Source organism: Ictidomys tridecemlineatus, chromosome 1 (assembly GCF_052094955.1).
Source record: "Ictidomys tridecemlineatus isolate mIctTri1 chromosome 1, mIctTri1.hap1, whole genome shotgun sequence".
Lineage (NCBI taxonomy): Eukaryota > Metazoa > Chordata > Mammalia > Rodentia > Sciuridae > Ictidomys > Ictidomys tridecemlineatus.
The window spans coordinates 122,933,244-122,952,502 of NC_135477.1; the positions used below are offsets into that span (position 1 = coordinate 122,933,244).

The 19,259-nt window shown below is 45.9% G+C and overlaps 1 protein-coding gene across 5 annotated transcripts in view; it reads right to left on the reverse strand.

Moving 5' to 3' along the window:
* Positions 1-18,732, reverse strand: part of Fgf1 (fibroblast growth factor 1) — a 94,423-nt gene extending 75,691 nt beyond the window's left edge. The window contains exons 1-3 of one of the 5 annotated variants that reach the window (XM_078047039.1): positions 18,368-18,730; positions 7,586-7,740; positions 6,981-7,101 (exon numbers count right to left, since the gene is read on the reverse strand). The gene's annotated coding sequence lies outside the window, so the exon portion shown is untranslated. Of the gene's footprint in view, positions 1-6,980; positions 7,102-7,585; positions 7,835-18,367 lie in introns of those variants that run through there. The other 4 variants (XM_040271871.2, XM_005324227.5, XM_005324228.5 and 1 more) reach the window with 4 other exon arrangements.
* Between the last annotated feature and the right edge of the window lie 527 nt (positions 18,733-19,259).

Sequence of the window (19,259 nt, forward strand, 5' to 3'; positions counted from 1 at the left end):
TGATCTGAACAGACACTTCTCAAAAGAAGAAATACAAATGGCTCATAAATACATGAAAAATACTTAATATCTTTAGCCATCAAGTAAATGCCAATCAAAACTACAATGAGATTCCATCTCACCCCAGTCAGAATGGCTATCATAAAAAATAATGATAACAAATGCTGGAGAGGATGTGGCTATAGAGGACAGTACGAAGGCTCTTCAAAAATAGATAAATAAATAAATAAAAACCATATGATCCAGCTTTAGCACCCCTGGGTACATGCCCGAAGGAATCAAAGACAGCATGCAATAGAGATAACTGCATACTTCCTTTATCATGACACTTTTCCCATAGCCAAGTATGGATAAGAAAATGGGACATAGGCTGGGGATGTGGCTCAAGCAGTAGCGCGCTCGCCTGGCATGCGTGCGGCCCGGGTTCGATCCTCAGCACCACATACAAACAAAGATGTTGTATCCGCCGAAAACTAAAAAATAAATATTAAAAAAATTCTCTCTCTCTCCCTCTCTCTTTAAAAAAAAAAAGAAAGAAAGAAAATGTGACATATAAATAGTGGATTATGATTTAGCCGTAAAGCAGAACAAAATCATGCTTGTCCTTTGCAGGAAAACAGATGAAACTGAAGAGCATTATGTCAAGAGAAATAAGCTAGACACAGAAAGTAAGTATAGCATGTTCTCTCTCATATGTAGGAAATAGAAAAAAAAATAAGATGACTTGAAAGGACCTGGGGCAAGGGGAACAGGTGGGTGAGATAAGAAAGGAAACAGGGAAGGGTGGGCCTGATGGGGCATGATCTATGTGTGTATGGAAACGTCACAGTGAAGCCCATTAGCCTGGGTAATTAATATGTGTTTATAAAAGAAACCAACAAAATAGGAAAAAGAAGAAGAACTGATGAATAACTATCAACTGGGATAAGTACCATGAAGGAAAGAGACAGAATGGGGAGTAACGGGGAAGTGTCTTGGAGGAGTTGACAAGCACCGTGAACACTGAGAATGGAAAAGAGGTCTGCTGTGACGAGACCTGGGGGCGTCTTCCAGGCAGGTGGAACGGCCATGGCAAAGTCTCAGAGGCAGGAAAGGGCATAGAACAGCAGAGAACAAAGGGAAGCTAGGGGGATGGAGTGGGCACTCTTGAGTGTATACCAAAGTGTGCTCCAGGAATTCTTCTTGCTTAGCCAAATCCAGTCCCTCTGCTCAAATCCAAATGAAGGGAATATTTTTTGAGCCAGGCAAAGCCTATGGTAAAGGCTGGTGTGAGTTTCCACAGCAGGATTTTTGTTACATAGGGACTTACATATGGGGCACTTGAGAGATTTCCCAAGGATGGGAACGGTGGGCAAGGTGGGCAAGGAGCTCAGGCACCTGGCTGGGCTGTGATCTCCCTGCTCCCAGCACAGGCCTCGATGGCTGCATTTTGTGTGAAATTATAAATGAGGCAGAATTTGGCTTTGGAACTTCTCTTTTCAGCACCCTCAGCCCCTTTCAGATCCTTTCTAGAACCACTTCTCCCCCAATGTCCTCGGGGGCTCTGCCTGGGCTTCCTGGCCTCACCGCCGCCGTCCCCCATAGTCTGCTGCACACCTGGCTTCCTGCAGGCAAAGCACAGGCAGGCAGAGCAGAGCCTGCGTTCATCAGACCTCTGTGTCCTGCAAATGATGCTGAAGAAGGGTGCCCAGCCACATGCACAGTAGTATGAGCCCGGTCCAGCTGCCACACTCAATAATTAGCCTCCCCAATAGGAAAAAAAAACTGTCCCTTTTTAGAGCCTTCTCAATAGGGCCATGTAAACACCTAGAACATACACTGTTGGAGGACAACCATGGCTGGACACTATGTAGGAAGTGGCCTAGAACTCTACTCTCTAATGCCCATGCAGTCAACCCTGGGTCTGTGAAACCAAGGAGCCTGATGTCTTGCTTCAGGGCTGGCCCACCGCCAACCGGGGTCATCAGCATCTCTAGCCCAAGATGTTTTTATTTAATGAAATTTTTGCCCTGTGTAAGATCACCTCCTTCTCAGACTTTCTATAGCTTACAATTAAAGGGCCTAAATCCTCCACAGGGTCATGTGGTCTGACCCTGCCTGGCCCCCGGGGCTCCCATCTACCCACATTGACCTCTCCTCCAGGCACTGGACAATGCCATGCTTCCTCATACCATGTGAACTTCCCACATGCTCTTCCTCCACCAGAAACATTCTGCTTTCCCTAACTGACACCTGCCAGTCCCTCAGATCTCAACCTCAGCATCCTTCCTCCTCATAACCTTCTCAGACCCCTTGCTTCCTCGATTGGGTCAGGACCTCTACCATATGCTTTGCAGACCACCTTGGAGTCACTGCTTGATTGATGTCTGTACCTCCATCTATTCTCTAATATTCATGGTGGTGGGGACTGTATTGCAGCCCGGGCACTCTCCCTGACACCCAGGAGGTTCCCTTTGAGTGAGCTGGATGAATCTGCAGTGGTCATCATTGGCCTTCATGTGCCCATCCTGTCCCCACTCCATCTCTTTCTCCTCCTGCCTCCCTTTTTCTTTACTTCCCGTTGCTTCCTCCCTCTTCTTTCTTTCTAATCCAGTCTTTCTTTCCTGATCCTTGAGCCAACTGTAGCTCCCCAAAACACCATGAAAGTCATCTGAAAGCTACTCTTGAGGGTTTTTTTTTAATTGCTATAACTTGACATAATATATTGACCTTCAACTAGATTGCTGGAGTCCAGAGTCAAGGTTTCTGCTGGTTTGGTTCCTTCCAAAGGCTGTGGGGGAATGTTCCAGGACTCTCCTTGGCTCATAGGTGGCCGTCTTCTTCCTAGTTCTCGTCATCTTCCCTCTATACATGTGTCCAAAGTTTCCCTTTTCATAAGGACACCAGACATTGTAGATTAGGGGCACCCTCTAATGATCTCATTTTTAATTTGATTATCTGTGAAAAGAACCTATCTCTAACTAAGGTCACAGTCTTGGGTACTGAGGGCTAAGGGGTACATTTGAGCATATGAATTTAACCCATAACATCTACCTCCACCTGCCCATTTCCCTAAACCACTTTGACTCCTTGGATGAATTAAAAATAGGGAAGCAAAGGAACAGAATATCTTTTGAAGAGATTGCATGTGAGTTTGGGAATGTGGTGGAGACTCCATCAATGTGACCTGGAGAAAGACACCCCACCTAACAACGAGAAAGGAGGGCTGGACCACTGGGCTAGAACCACTCTCATAGAATAGCCTAAGGGGTACATGTCTGGGCTCTGGTAACTGCTAGTCCTGAATTCAAATCCCAGCTGAGCCATTTTTGGGCAATGAGGGCTTTCCCCCTACTTGCAAAATGTGACTAATAATAGTGTCTAATATATGGGATTGCTGTGGAGAATTAATGAGAGATTAGCGAAGTGGAGGGCCTAGCAGTGTGCCTAGGACAGAATAACTCAATATACAGAAAGGATGTGCTTGTCATTTCTGGAATAGGTAGAGGTCCAGTCAGGTAATTCAAGAAGTAATGACAAAGAAGAAGCTAAATGCCACTGATTCTGGCCCCAAAACCCTGTGTTCCCTTACTAGTAATACAGAAGGGAGTCAGAGCAACAGCCAGACCTTCTCTAATTGTGAGCTTCTTCTATTGTGATCTATGGACCAAGGAAACAGCAAGATAATGCCACCATATTCCCTGTGGCACAGAATCACCTGGGCCCCATCCAGGAAATTCAGAATCTGGGTCCCCTCATGGACCCACTGAATCACTACTGCCCCAACGACTCAGCAACCTGAATTTTTAACAAGTTCCTCTGTGATTTTTATGCACGTTAAAGTTTGAAAACCCCTGGACCAGACTATGGTTCCTGGAGGAGCAGGGATGAGTCATGCCCATGAGTAATCCTGCACATCCACACCACCCTGGTGCCAGGTGCACGCCCCTCACACCTGTTTGCATCACTGGCATTCCTCTGACAAAGCCAGAGAGCTAACCTTGAGCAATTAGGCATAAACCAAATCTCTGTAAGTTACACTTTAAATGTACCTTTTAGAGGGATCACATCTTTTATATAATTAAACGTTACTGTGGTCAGACATTTAGTTTTTGATTATCCATTTCTCCTCTTCCCACAACTAGGGTCACCCAGTGCTAACCTCAGACTTAACTCAAGATGACCTCTGACCTTAAGCTTGAGTGGGGGAGGGAGACCTGGCCCAGTTTTGCTGGCTGTGCCTGTGTCTCTGTCATCAGACTGCATTTCTTTTGTTCTTGGGCACCATCCTCTGCCTGCTTCAGCAAAACCAGAGACCCACCTCGTCCCTCCATGCCAGCATTCATATCTTTTTCCCAAAGAGTTTAGGTCTTCAATAACGAGATTCTGCCCGTGGCCCAAGAAAGGGTCCTGCCACCTCTAAGCAGTTAACAATTCCTGGCCTATTTTCTAGGGTCTTCCAATATCACTTCTTGCTGAATTCCTGTTACCAAATTCCACCTGCCTCTCAAGACACTTCCCATACCCCCCAAAACAAATGAAGCACCCGCACCCCTCCACCCTGTAAGGAGTATAGCAATCTGGAAAAACCTGGTGTGAAGCTCAGCTCTGCTACCTGGTAGCTGTGGGACCACAAGCAAACGACCCACCCACTGAACTTCAATTCCTGTGTCTGTAACAGCCCCTATTCCACAGGGTTGTTTCAAGAATCCAGTGAGTGGGTACACTAAAGTCTAGCCCAGTGCCCGGACATAGGGAGGACAAGCAATGCTGGAACCAGGACAGAAGCTCTTCTGTTTCTGACGCTCATAGAGGCAAACAAAACCCCATGCCAAGGCCAAAGTGCCTCAGTGCTGCCAAAAGGCAGCACTCACGGTCAATTGTAGGGTATCGCTTGGGCCTCTGGAACAAATGGACTTGTGGGCAGCCTCTTCAGAGCTCATCTTTTAATAATGTTAACAGTAAACACTCACATGGCACTCACTGTAATCCAGGCACAGTACTAAGGTTGTTACTCCTTTCATCCTTTCAAGGTTGGGGCTGGGAAGGTAGCTCAGTGGTGTATGCTTGTCTAGCACTACAGGGCCCTGGGTTCCATTCCCAGCACAAAAAAAAAAAAAAAAAATTAAAATTAAAAATATTAAGATTGGAACTTCATCATTCCTCTTCACAAGGCACAGAACTCATAAGAGGCAGAGTAAGAATTTGGACCCCAGGCAGCCTGGCTGCAGAATCCAGGTACTCAGCCACCATTGTTATACAGCTTCTCTACCATAGTATGATTCAGATATTAAAACAATGGCTATTCCCTCCTTTTCCTTTCTCTCTCTCTAGGCCATTGGCCCAGAAGCCTGCTCTTGCCCTGTACCTTGGGTTTCTTTACTTACCTTCCAACTGAGTTAAACAACTATCAGCCCAACTCACCTCTGTACCTGCCCAGCCGGTAGGTTCCCTCCCTATTCTGTGGTTGATTGGGGCTGAATCCAATCACATCTGAAATGAAACACCCTGTGGGTACTTAATGAACAATTGTTGCTTAGTGAATCCTTCCATAAGGAAAAATACCCACTGTTTATCTGTTTATATAATGTGTAGACATTAGCTTTACATAAAGCAGGGTATGTCATGCCTATGGCATGAGTGGCTACAGAATATTTTCCCTGCAGCCCAAACCAATGGGTACTGCATCAGCCAAGCAAAGCCTGTTTAATGAGGTGGAAGCGGGTGTGCCTCCACTCTGCACAATACCTAGCTCCTGGCAGCTGGCACAGTGACAGTTCATGATCCATTTATAGCTTATTCAGGGTCCACAGATTGCATTCCTGCATAGAGACTGCCACACTGTCTCTCCCAGAACTGGACATCCCTACACAAGTGTAGATGGAGTTTGTGGATGTCCACTCACCATCTCCCTGAAAGTGCCTTCATCCTGGTCAGTGCTACACACCCCTAAGACACATCACTGGACCAGATGCTGCCTTCTTATTTTTGAAACCAGGTCAGGTATATATAAACACCAGATTTAGGAGAAGGTTTACTTATTGTTTTCCTGCTTCACTTTTGGATAATACCTTTGCTTTTGATCAAGTATTTCATTTGCAAACTAATTTAGTCATACTAAAAAAAAAAAAAAAAAAAAAAAGTCTCCCTGCATCTTCAGCCAGACAAAAGAAAGTCTCCCTGCATCTTCAGCCAGCTGCCCTTAGCAGTGAACTGGTGATCTTGCCCTCAGAGACACATTCTTAAGAGGGGACTTTCCTAGGAAGTCCTCAGTGACCAACACAAAGAAAACAAAGGGAAAAGAGATTTGTGGCTGTGAATCAGAGGCTCCACCAAAATCCACACTTATTCACACAGACAAAGCAGCTGGTCAACCCTTCCCCGGATACCACCTCCCAAAGCAAGACCCATTCTTTTAAAGCCTTTGCCACTGTCGGGCTGGCTCTTCCTCAGGTAGAGTCACCAGGAGGCAGCCTGGCTTGCCTTCTGCTGGATGCTCATGTCCTCCCCCTAGAGCCCGGGGAGAATTAAAGGGAAGGTGCTGGAAGGAGGAGATGAGGAGGTGGATGAAGATAAAGCACAGAGTGCCTGAGTTCTGCTGAGACACAGTGAGCTCTCGGACCTGAGATGGGAGGTGAGGTCTCTGAAAAATGGTACTTGATAAAATACCTGAAATTCCCATCCCAGCACTGGAGTCTGAATTCCTCAAGAGCTCCTGTCTAGAAGCCCTGCATACTTTTGGCCATATAAATGCCAGGTGGGTGGAGATTGCCCGGGTGACAGAGAATGTGCCCAGGGATCAGCCATTCTGGCCTCTTTGCTACTGGTGCCTATGGGAGGGGTTCTGAGATAAGGATGGTGATAGCCGAAGATGACCAGAAGGTAGAGTAAGAAATAACCCAGAATACTGCCCTTCAAAGTATCAAGCTCACACCCTCAGAGAATCCTACATTTCAGCCTGATTTTTATAGCAGGAGGATGATAAAATCTAAGCTGCTCACCGTGTTGACAGGTCGCCCCTTGCGGCTGAATTTCCAGGCTCTCCAGGAGAGTGTGACACAGCAATATAATGTCAGCCAGACGCCCTGCAGTACCACTCTCAGCTTCCGCTGAACCGCAGGACTGCAAATAGCACTTAGTAAATGAGAACATTCCTGGCCCCTCTGGTGCTGGGGCTGGCACTGGGGGGCGGCGTGAAGATAATGGGGCAGCATGGTGCATGATTACTTTTGCAGTCTCTAAATTGTCAGTGCTATTTTTACATATCTGTGGTATCAGCGAGACCTTCCCCCTGAGCAGTCTGCACCATGATTCCTGCCCAGCCGGAGCGGAGCTTCTTGAGGTTCACTTGCAAGAGTGCTGGCTCCAGCACTATCTGCTCTGAACACTTTTCTGCCTAACTTTTCTCTTTTTATCTTCTTCTCCAAGTGTCCTTAGACTTACACCAAGGGGGATACACACACACACACACACACACACACACACACACATACACACACAGACACACATATATACACACACACACACCCCATATACAACCTCCACACATACAACCTCAGCTCTGGATAGAACCTAGTCTCCCTAGAGGAAACTCCCTGATTCTTACCCAAAGAGCTCGTAGGCTGAAGGCTGTCCTCGCTCCTGGCGGGGAAACAGAATCCACTTGGTGTCCTCTGCTCGATGTCTGTCACTGTCACCTTGCTGCGGCTGCTTCTCCAGCAGTCCCAAGCCGGCTCTCTGAACCTCTGGGCTACTGTAGCTCTGTGTGGGGAGAGGGACGGGCCATGGCATGCACATCAGGTTGCTGGCCTGCCTCCAGACACCATGCCGCAGAGCGGGCCACCAGTCCCAGAGGGCTGTGTGGGAAGCGGAGGGTGGGGGGAGGGCAAGGGGCAGGGGCCTGAGAATGTCAGTCTCTAGGTCTGTCTCTGGCCCTTGTTTATCAGCAGAGGGGACCTGCCTGTCGACCACCACCCAGACCCAGTCCGCCTACAGCAATGCAAACATAGCTCTCAGCACCCCCAACTCCGGGCAGCTGGCAGCAGGCCCAGGAACACACAGGCTCTGGCCCACAGAGAGAGGCAGAGATGGCAGACAGTGGCAGCAACTACACCGGCTGTTATTTTAACATGGTTTGTCTTGGGGCAAATGCCTGAGCTGAATGGACTACTGGCCCGTCTGACCAGAATCCTGTTTATTTTGAAGCCTCAGTCACCACGGAAACAGCAGGTCGTGGCTCAGAGACACTCCTCTGGAACCAGAGGCCTGTGGAATGAAAGGGAGTCCTTTTCTGTTCTGTCATCTGGCATCCTCTCACAGGGTGTAGGTGTGTCTCTGTGTGGCAGTGTCTGTCTGTCTGTGCCCTTCCCAGAGCTAAACCCTAGAAAAGGTACCCTGCAAAGCCCGCAAAGGCGATGGCTGTCCAGGTTAGGACTGGGGAGGGGCTGCAGAGGGGAAATTTCTATCATTCCTCACCACCGTGCAAGCCTATCCCTATTGGACTAGGTGAAGCCCCAGGTGAGCCCAGTGTCAGGTGAGGATTCCTTCTATGGCCCTTGAACATCGTCTCTATACCTCTTGATGCCAGGATAGGAAGGAAGGGAGGGAGGAAGGAAGGAAGGAAGGAAGGAAGGAAGGAAGGAAGGAAGGAAGGAAGGTGTCTATACAAATACTATTTGGCCAGAAGGTGGGAATGAAGGTGGACAGAAAGGATATGGATGAAGGGGTGTCTTTGAAGAAACCAAATGGAAACATGATTAATAGTTCCCTATAATTGGTGAAGAATCCCTTTTCCTTACACAGATGCTTGAGCCTGGGAGACTTGAGTGGGGTGTGAGTGTGTGCGTGTGTGTATGCGTGACCATGGATAATTCAGATAGAGACAGGTTGACCTGCTACAGCTGAAAATGAGCTCTAATCTCTCCATCCTAGGATAGCTGCTTGGATGCAGGGAAGGTGGAGGTGGAGACTATTTTCTGCACAGAGTATCTGGGGGCCCACTCAGGGGCCTTCAGAAGGGAGGGGCCCCGGGGAACTCGGGGGTCAGAGGCTCAGATATTACACGACTCTGATCATGGATCTCCAAAACTGGACTGAAAAAAATTGATTTTTCCAAACCCTATTAGCTGGAAACTTTGTGAACTGTCATTTCCACATACTCAAAGGAAACTGATAATTTGCTTTAAAACACAATAGTCTTCCTGAGAATTTGCAAGATTCCAAAGAACCTTCTCAAGTATAGATAAAAATGCTTTGGACAGTTGTCTTCTAAATTTTGGAGAATGATTATGCTACATCGAGTATGTGTTAACTCTTTTTAGCTACATGAAATAGCAGTGTTGGAAGTGAGAGAATGCCCTAACAATCTGGAGTTCAGAGAGGCATTCTTTCTTTGCCACATCTGCTGGAAGAATGAAGACCATTCTAGCAATCAGACTGTGCATATTCCAAAAAATGTCAACATCACTCTGAATGGAACTTCAGGAACCCTACTTCATCACATCAGCATAGAAACTAGTCTCCCTCAAAGAAGAGGCGCTGTGCTCAGGGGTGGGGGGGAAATAGGAGAAGGCCCTGGCTCCCATTCCCACCCTCTGCAGTCATCTACAGGACCTGACCAGGAGTTCACACCACTTTCTACAAGATGAGGTCTATGTGTGTGTGCACTGCCCCATCAACATCCTCACTCAGGACCATGGGTCTTTTGTTGAAATCCAAAATGTCTTGGGTGAAAAATACCTCCACAGAGTTCAAGTGAAGCCCAGGTGCTGCTTCTTTAGTCTCTAAAGCCCAGAAGATTGAGAATCCTTGAAGGAAATGACAGTGAACTTGTATCAAATTCAGCTGTCCTGATTCAACAAGCCACAAAATAAGACAAGGATATCAGAAGATGTTTGGGTGGCATCTATGTCTCTGAAAAAGGAACAGTTCAGCAGCCTGATGAGTAAGATACAAGAGTTGTCCAGCTTTGGAAACAAGATCCCAGATTATAACACCAATTTGTGGAATTTTGATGAGGCGACAAAAGACCTCTCTGTTGAGCTTGGGGCCACACCTCTACTCCCAGCTACTCAGAAGGCTCAAGAGGACTCCAAGCTGGAGGCCAGCCTCAAGAGAGACCCTCTCTCAAATTTTAAAAAGAGATGGAGAGATACAGCTCAGTGGTAGAGGGCTTGCCTACCATGTACAAGGCCCTGGGGAATACCACAAAGGGAAAAAAGAGACTTCTATTTAAAAAAAAGATGCAGACCCAAAAGATTGGGTTGCAATCCCAATTAAAGTCCCCACTGTGACCAAAACCAGGTCTCCCTACTTCAGATGTCATTGGTCCTTCCTAGGCAACTTAGCCCAGGGCTCCAAATTCACCCTTTCCTAGGGGATATCAGTAAGACTTGTATCATTTCTGCCAACTCACAGGATCATTTTGACAATTGCATGTGTCCAGGTGTTTGAAGATACAATGCAAAATCATTGTTATAGTTTATTTCTCTATTATATGCAGTTGTGAAACACTATTTAGCGTGCGCGTGCGCGCACGCGCGCACACACACACACACACACACACACACACACAGTTTTTAGGCAAATGTAATCCTGGCTACTAACACACATATCAGTCTCTACTATTTGTTGGGTATTCAGCAATGTCATGATCCAAATAGTAGTAAATAAGGATTCCTCAGTTTCTTAACATATTTACTGTAATATAATTTCTCTCAATGTTGAAATTTCTTAAAATTTCATTTTAACATCCCTCAATTTCAATATTTATTTCAACTTCTGTGTCAAGGATCTATATTTATCTCTTAAGTAATATACATTGAAGTTTTTTTTTTCTTAAGTCCTAAGACATGATAATGTGGATGCTTTTAGCCCCACTGTTATTTAGAGTAGGGAGGGACTCTGAGATTACCTAGTAGAAAAGTCTGGTGTCGGAATAACCCTTCATCTCTTAGCCAGGAAATAGTTTGTGGAAATAATAGCTGTGAAAGACACTAATTAAGTAGCCACAGTATACTAGATCCCATACAGCATAAGTTACAGAGAGTGTATCTTCCCCCAAAGCTCTTATACTACTTTAAAGGCTATTTCTGCTATGATAAAACCAAATATAAGAACCAAACTACCACTGCAGAGAGACGAAGAAAAGAATGGATTCAGGAACAAACAAAAATCCCGGGATGTTTCTACGTAGAGATGTGGGCTTGCCAGGGTCCCGCCATCTGAACCAGGGGGACTGGTACTGGAGGAGAGGCCTGCTTCCACATCCCAAGAAAAAGATTGGACATGGAGCACCTAGGCAGTAACTATTTCACAAAGTAGCTCCAAACCTTTCGTGAGAGCTTTAGAAGGGTGACAAAGGAAGAAAGGGACATTGCAGAGCCTCTGAAAAATCAGACCTAAAACCCTCGCCTTTTAACTTCACCAACATGAAAGCAGGAGCAGAGCATGATGGGTAGACAGAGCAGGGTTCAGAATGGCCCCGATGTTTTCTTCCTCTCCTGGCATATAACATAGCCAGGCAACTTGTCCTTGAGTCTTTTTATTGTTGTTGTGCTTTTCAGTCATGCATAACAACAGAGTTGTCCTTGAATCTTCAGACTGACATTGGATATTTGCTTTACAATTTCCCCCTTCATTCCTCCTGTTTACAGAAAATGATGCCATTCTGTGAAACGCACACCAGGCCCAGTGTGTTTTCTTCCTAATCTCATTCAACCTTGTTCAGGCACAACAAATCCTAATCAGCTGACAGGAGAAATCAGATGCTGCATGCCACTCTCTTTCCCCAACAGAGCATTTCCTTCTGTTTATGTCCAATCAGGCAGTTAAATGAAGGGCATCCTGGCATCCTGGTGCGCCAGCTGCCAAGAGGATGGAGGGCCCTGGGAAATGCTGCAGACACGGACGGGAAATGGCAGTCATTGTCCAAGGAGACCTGACCCAGCACCAGAGGCGCAGGACAGAAACTGGGTCCGGTGGCTCTCAAGAACAGAGACGCCTTGTCCCAGTCCGACAGTAACCCAAGAATGGGACTTTGCCCCAGTTTGTCAGCCAGATCTCCACCAACGTCCAGGCGCGATGCTCGGAAAGGGGCCTACCCACGGACGTGGGCTGCTTCTCCCTGGTGTTGAACACTCATTGCGTATTCTATTTTAAAATATTTTATTCTTAAATAAAAGGAAAACTTCATGTACATGATAAAAAGGCTTAATGTACAGAGAAGTATAACGTGATCCTCAGGAACCCTCTTCTTCCCCCAAAATAACCACTATTAATTTTGTGTGAGGGTGGGGGGTCTTTTCAGGGGAAATGTGTGTGTGTGTGTGTGTGTGTGTGTGTGTCTGTGTGTCTGTTTAAAAATAGTTTACTGTGTACAATGCCCTGCATCATTTTTTTTTCACTTAATAATAGATCTTTGCAAATCAGTCCATTCAAGCGTCAGTATTTCTTGCCTGAATTACTTCAACAGCCCCCTAACTTGCCTCCCGCTTCTGCCCTTAGCTTTTATAGTTCATTCTAGAAGTTCATTGGGAAAAGGTAAATTACATTACATCCTTCTTTGTTCAAAACTGTCCAATGCCTTTCCCTTGCACTGACAGCAAGAACTAAGCTTGAACACTAAGTTCAAGCCTCTCCAAGTTTACTCCCTATGCATTATCCTTTGCTCACTGTGCTCTAGTGACATCCCTCCTTCTATGAGCCAAGCTTGGTCATACCCCAGGACCTTTGCATTTGCTATCTGTTTCCTCTACTGGAATGTACACATTTATTTTCTGCTGCTAGATTCCTTGCATGGCTGGCTTTTTCTTGTCCTTCTGGTCTCAGCTCAGACCATCTCCTGCCTGACCACCTGTTCTAAACTCACCCCTCCTCACTGTCCTCCACATCCACCTGCTTTCTTTTTTTTTTTTCACAGAACTTATAAATATCTGAAAATTTTAACATTCATAAAATGTTTGTTTTTAATCACCCCTGCCATGCCTACTGAAACTCCATGAGAGCGGGGACTTTATCTCTTTGCTGTTGTACACCAAGTGTTTCACAAACCTGGATGTGCACTAGACTCACCTTGAGGGTTGTTAAAATAGAGATTGTTTAGTATGAAGTAAGCCAATCCCCAAAAACCAAAGGCCGAATGTTCTCTCTGATAAGTGGATGCTGATCCATAATGGGGGGAGGGGGGTCATGGGGAAAATGGAGAAACTTTGATTGGGCAAAGGGGTGGAAGGGGTGGGGAGGGGGCATGGGGGCAGGAAAGATGGTGGAATGAGATGGACATCATTACCCAGGTACATGTATGACTGTACATATGGTGCGATGCTACATCGTGTACAGAGAAATGAAAAGTTGTGCTGCAATTGTGTTCAATGAATCAAAAGGCATTCTGCTGTCATATATACCTAATTAAAATTAATAAACTAATTATAAAAAATAGAGATTGCTGGGTTTCTAATTCGGTAGGTCTTGGATGGACCCATCACATTAGAATTTGCCTTTCTAACAAGTTCTCCAGTTGCTGATGCGGTGACAGTGCTTGGAGAGCCACCAGTCTGGACAATGCCCGGCACACTGTGGGCATTGCCTGTACCTCTTTGTGCAAGGCCTGCACATGAGGCTGTGCCACTTCTTTGTAGCAACATTTTCTGTGACAGGAAAGTCCTGAGTTTTGTCAGATAACATGGTTAATCTGCTCCTTGGATTTGTCAGCTGGATATTAAAACTCTAAAGCTTTATAGGCCCAAGAGGAGCCAGTGACAGTCACTCTTTGTCCCCTGCCTCAGCAGGTGGTCAAGCCAAAAGATGGTGCTGCTCCTGTGGAATGTGACAGAGGACCTCCCCAGGAGTAGTCAGACAGACCTCCCCTGCCACGGCTCAGCATTGTAAATCTGGTTTCAGATTCAGCCTCAATGCACTGGAACATTCTAACCACGTACAGTACCTGGACCCCACCAGGTTGTGAAATGGATAAAACCCAGTGGTCTTTCCAAGTCACAAAATCCCTCGAACATCTGACAAGATCTACAACCCCATTCCTCAGGAAAATAAATGTGGGTACACATGCCGCACACACACGTCCACACATCCACACACTCTCACACACATTTTTATGTTTAATTTCAGGAAGTTAGAAGATGCCCCAACTCCTGATTTAATAACTGGCTTGCTATTGGCAAAACAAACAAAACCAGTCTGGATCCCATTGGTTATTTAAATCCCTGATTTAATCGGAGGACTAACTATAAGAAGAATGATCTTAGAGGAAAACATTAATGAGATTTATCACCTTAGAATGGGGAATACTTTTTGCAGCATGATTTGAAACCCAGAAGTGAAAATAGAATGAGATTGATTCCATAAAATTTATAATGACCTTTACAAAAGGGAGTGGTGATCTTCTTGGTTCAGCCTCCAGGGAGAAATCTATGGCGCCATCTGTTCCATCTATTGTCTTTCCACTGGAATTATGTGAGTGGTCTGTGGCCAACCTCTATGGAGCAAGACGTGAGCTTATCAGAGCAGACAGGGTAGGACTACATCCTTCAGCAAAATTGTCACTAAGTTCATGATTCCACTAGCAGTGGTTTGGGATTTTTTTTTTTTTTTTTTGGTACTGAGGATTGAACCCAGGGGTACTTACCACTGAGCTACATCTGTAGCCCTTCCTAAATTGCTGAGGCTGGCCTCGGACTTAGAATCCCCTTGACTCAGCCTCCCATATCACTGAGATTACAGGCATGCACCACCAAGCCCACCCAGCCCATCTTGGATTGAGATGTTTTTTAAACAACTATATTGAGTTATAAATCACATATCATATTTCTCATCCATTTAAAGTGGACAAACTGGGTATTTTCACAAAGCTGGGTAACCCTCATCACTATCATTTCAGAATATTTTTGTCACCCAAAAAGAACCCCTAAACCCGTGAATAGTCATTCCCCATTTCTGCTTCCTTTCAGATTCAGGCAACCACTAAGCTACTTTTTATAGATTTTCCTGTTCTGACCATTTCCTATAAACAGAACCATACAATATGAACTTTTCCCCTTAGCATAATGTCTTCAAGTTTTACCTATGTTGTAGCATATCAAAATTTGTTTCCTTTTTATTGCTAAATATTTCATTGTATGAATGCAATACATTTTATTGATCCATTCATCAGCTAGTCTATATTTGCACTGTTCCCTCCGTCTGGTTATTTCAATAATGCTGCTATTCCCAGGTACAATAATCCACAACTGTAATTCCAGCTATTCTGAAAGCTGAGGCAGGAGAATCCAAATTCAAGGTCAACCTGGCAACATGGGGAGATTCTGTCTCAAAATAAAAGATGAGAAAAAGGGCTGGTAGAGTGCCCCTGAGTTCAATCCCTAGTAACACACACACACGCACACACACACAAATCTGTTGTGAATGTTCATGGCAAGTCTTTGTATGAACATAGACTTTGTATAAACAAGTTTTCATTTCTCTTGTGTTTTTTTATCTTAAGGATCATATGTATATATTTTATATAGATATAATTTATATACATCTATGTAGGTATAACGTATATATACATATACACATAATGTATGATAAATAATATATAAGTGTGTATATTGCATATATGATATATGTAACACATGACATATGATGTTATGTAATACATATACACATATTTGTGTGTTTATTTATTTACTTATCACCTATCTTAACCTCATGGAGAAGCCAGCAGACCTGGATCCTAAAGACCTCGGAAAACTTCCATTCCCAGTCTGGGACCTGGGGTACAGTCTCAAGACGTGCTCAGTCTCACTGCCTCGGATGTGCCATCAATAGAGGCAAGGCAGGTGAGAACACCAGTTCTTTGGCCCTCTCACAGGATGTTGTGAAGATAAATAAAATGACGTAAATCAAATAGGATCTGCTCTTTTGAAGACACGAACTCATATGAACAGGCTCGTGCATGTCCAATTCACAGCATGCGCTCAGACCAGGGTTTTGTCAACACAGCCAGAGGCCTGTGGCTTGTAATGTAAGGGCATAGTGGGTATAATAAACATGTTTTCTCAATATTTTGGTTTCCTTTGAGATCAGAATTTTGTTGCCATCCAAATCCTGTCAGCTGCCTTTGAGGCAAAGTCCCCAGCTTGGTCACCCTAGTCAGGGGCAGGGGAAAGTGCAGGTTCATGCCTTGTGACGGGTGGCCAGAGGAGCAAGTTCACATTCTAAAGCCTGCTCCAGCCAACGTTTTCCCACTAATTAAAAAGCACCTGGCTCTCTACAGAGCTCCAGAGGCACCTCCTTTTGTGAAATCCCTGACCCCTTGACCCTTTGATGGCTCTGGGGCAGGGGCCTGTACTCGCACCCCTGGGTAGAATCTAATAAGAACCTCCCCCCCCATAGAGGCACTGAAAGGCCAGGTGGCAGAAGGGTGGGAGAAATAGCTGAGCTTCCTCAGGCCATCTGAACAATCACTGCAGCCCACCCCTCTGCAGCAGGAACTCTGACTAATTAGCATGTAAATGATGACTGGAATAGGAAATGAGATGATAGGCTTGTCTGAGTTCTAACCCCAGCGTCCCCACTTCCTGGCTATATGTTCTAGGACAGTGACTTCCTTATTTGAGACTCAGTTTCCCTATTTGCTAAATGGGACAATAACAGTACCTGCCTGGTAGGGTTGCCAGAAGGAGTGCTGAGATGACACCTCTGGGGGCATTCTGAACTCAATGTCTGCCACAGTCAGGAAACTACTTTTAAAGCCAGAATTTAGGGCCTGAGCAATCTAGCCATCCTTCCTGTTTAGGGAGGTTCATTCTCTATTGGCCAATTGAATTAGACTCGCTTACTTGGGCACCTACTCTTTGTTAACTAGCACAGACAAGACTAGAGACAAAACTTAATTTTCTCCCATGAATGTGAAATTCAAGTTGGGAGAGAAACGGAGAGCACGAAGTTCTTAAAGAACATGCAAACAGTAAACAATAATCCTGACACCTGGTTCAGGTTCAAAGAGGAGAGACAGCAGAAAATTCTGGAAGAGCCAGACAAGGGCCCAAAGGGAAGCAGCACTGAGGCTGGTCCTTGTGAGGCAAGATGATTTCACATCAGTTCAGGGGAAACAGACCTGAGCAGGGATGGGTAAGGGTAAAGGAGACCCAGGAGAGCATGGGCAGTGTGGGGCCCAGGCAGGTTGGGGTATGGTGCGTGGCTAGAGGCTGAGCTAGGCAAACCTGGCATCTGTGGCTCCCCTGGTATTTAGGGTCTTTAGGAATGGTGCAGTCCTCACACCAGATCTATGAGAAGCAATCCTGAAACTCTGGGTAGGAACCTTGGGAATGAGAAGCACCTGTTCTTGCAGGATGGCCCTCCAAGGAGGGTGTGAGCCTGAGCCGCAGGCAGTCATGTTACCACCACAAAGCAAGTCCTCCTGGAAACAGAATGACATAGTGGTCACAAGGCCAAGAGATGAGAAAGGGCAGATTCAGGAGGCCACTGCCTGCATACCTGACCTACTATACCAAAACCTTGGCTTTTCAGTTACATAAGAGAAAACAAAATTTTTCTCTTTTTGCCCAAGACCCTTCCAAATGAATTTCAGTCTATAGTCACTAAAAGCATACAGGCTGCCCTCAGACTTCTCAGCATGGATATTTGTAGTCCACAGCCCAGGCACAGTCTGTGTCCAGAATAACAGTACGCAGGTACAAAGGATAGTGGCCTCAGTACACATCCCTAAATAGGCACACATCCATGTGACGTGCTTGGGTGTACAGAAACATCGGAAGGGGAGACCAAGCTGCAAAACTGGTTCCACCTCCTTGTGCCTTGATTCTGCTTGCAGAGCAGTTCTCCCCAGACCCTTGATTTTATTCCCGTTGTTCTCAACCAGGGTAATGAGTTCTCGGATCTGTTAGGCATGTTTTGCAGGGCTCTAAGGAGTCAGGAAGAGATGGGGGAGAGGGAGCTCTGCAGATCCCATTTTCGTTTTTCCTTTTTGCCTAATAACAAAGAATCGGCTGGCATCCTTTTATTTCCTATTTCATGCAGTGCTTTTTTAAAATGAAGCATTAACTCTACTGTCATGGGATTTGTCTAACGATTTCCTGGTACACATCTTCTTGGATCTCAGCAAAGATAATTCTCTTGGTAGGAATCACTTCCTGCTTTCCCGCTAAGAACTAGACCTGCCTAGTTCTTTCTGGGAGTCAATTGGCCTCTGCAAGAGAGAATCTTTTATACCAGCATCATCACAGAGCCTCAAGCCTGCCACAGGCCCAGACCCAGGAAGGGAGGAGGAAGGCGTGGGGGATGGGGAAGAGCATTTGTGCTGAGCACAAGCCTGAAGCCAGGTGACAGTCTGTAGCAATCCCAGCCCTACAGAAACAGATGCACTCACCTCTTTGCATGGGCTCTGGGGCGCTGTCTTTCTGGGGCCCTGGTCGCTGCTGCAGCATTCACACTGTACTGCAGGCAGGCCGCTGTAGGAGGAAGGGAGTTCCCATCACCATCAGAAGGGAGTGTCCTTCAAGAAAGGAGGCGATGCCCTTATCCCTTTGGAAGTTATTGGATTCGCTGGTCCTCACTCTCCTTGCTCCCTTTTTGGTGTGAGTAGAGCTCCAAGAAGCCCTGAGAGAAGGGCTCAGTGACACACCACGCACCCTCCCTGATAGCAGGTTGGCCTCCTGGCTTTGGGGGCTTGGGGAGGGAGTGTGTCCTGAGCACTATCACGCAGCTGAGCTGGTGTGCCCATTGGAAGCCCAAGGACAAGCACTCGTGAACTTCTCTCTCTCCCGCTCATGTGATCTTATTTTTGGACTGGACACACGAGCTATTTGGGGGCTGGACAGCTGCCAGGTGAAAGGACAAGTATCTCATCCAAATCGTCTCCATGCCCCTCTCTGGGCATGATCTAGTCCCTGATCCTTTTCCCCATGCGAAGCAGAGGAAGGAGTGAGGGTCTTGCTATAAGCAATTTGTGCAACTTAACCAATTTTTTCTCCAACTAGTTGACTGCTACCCTTTGAGGTTTCACAGGGGATAAATGTATTGGAAAAAATCATTACCAGAGGCAGGCGGGTGTTTCTGAGCTGGTGACCATGTCAAGTAATTATATACCCTATTTTAATCTCAGAGACCCTCTCATCAACATTGGGGCAACCCTGGAAGGCATGTGTAAGCTACGTTGAGGGAGATGGTGGACTCTAAGTTTCTGTTTTCCTCCCCTGGGGTTCCTGCTTCTAACTCCAGGCTTATAAAACTTACAGCATTGCAATTGCTTGATTTTCCAC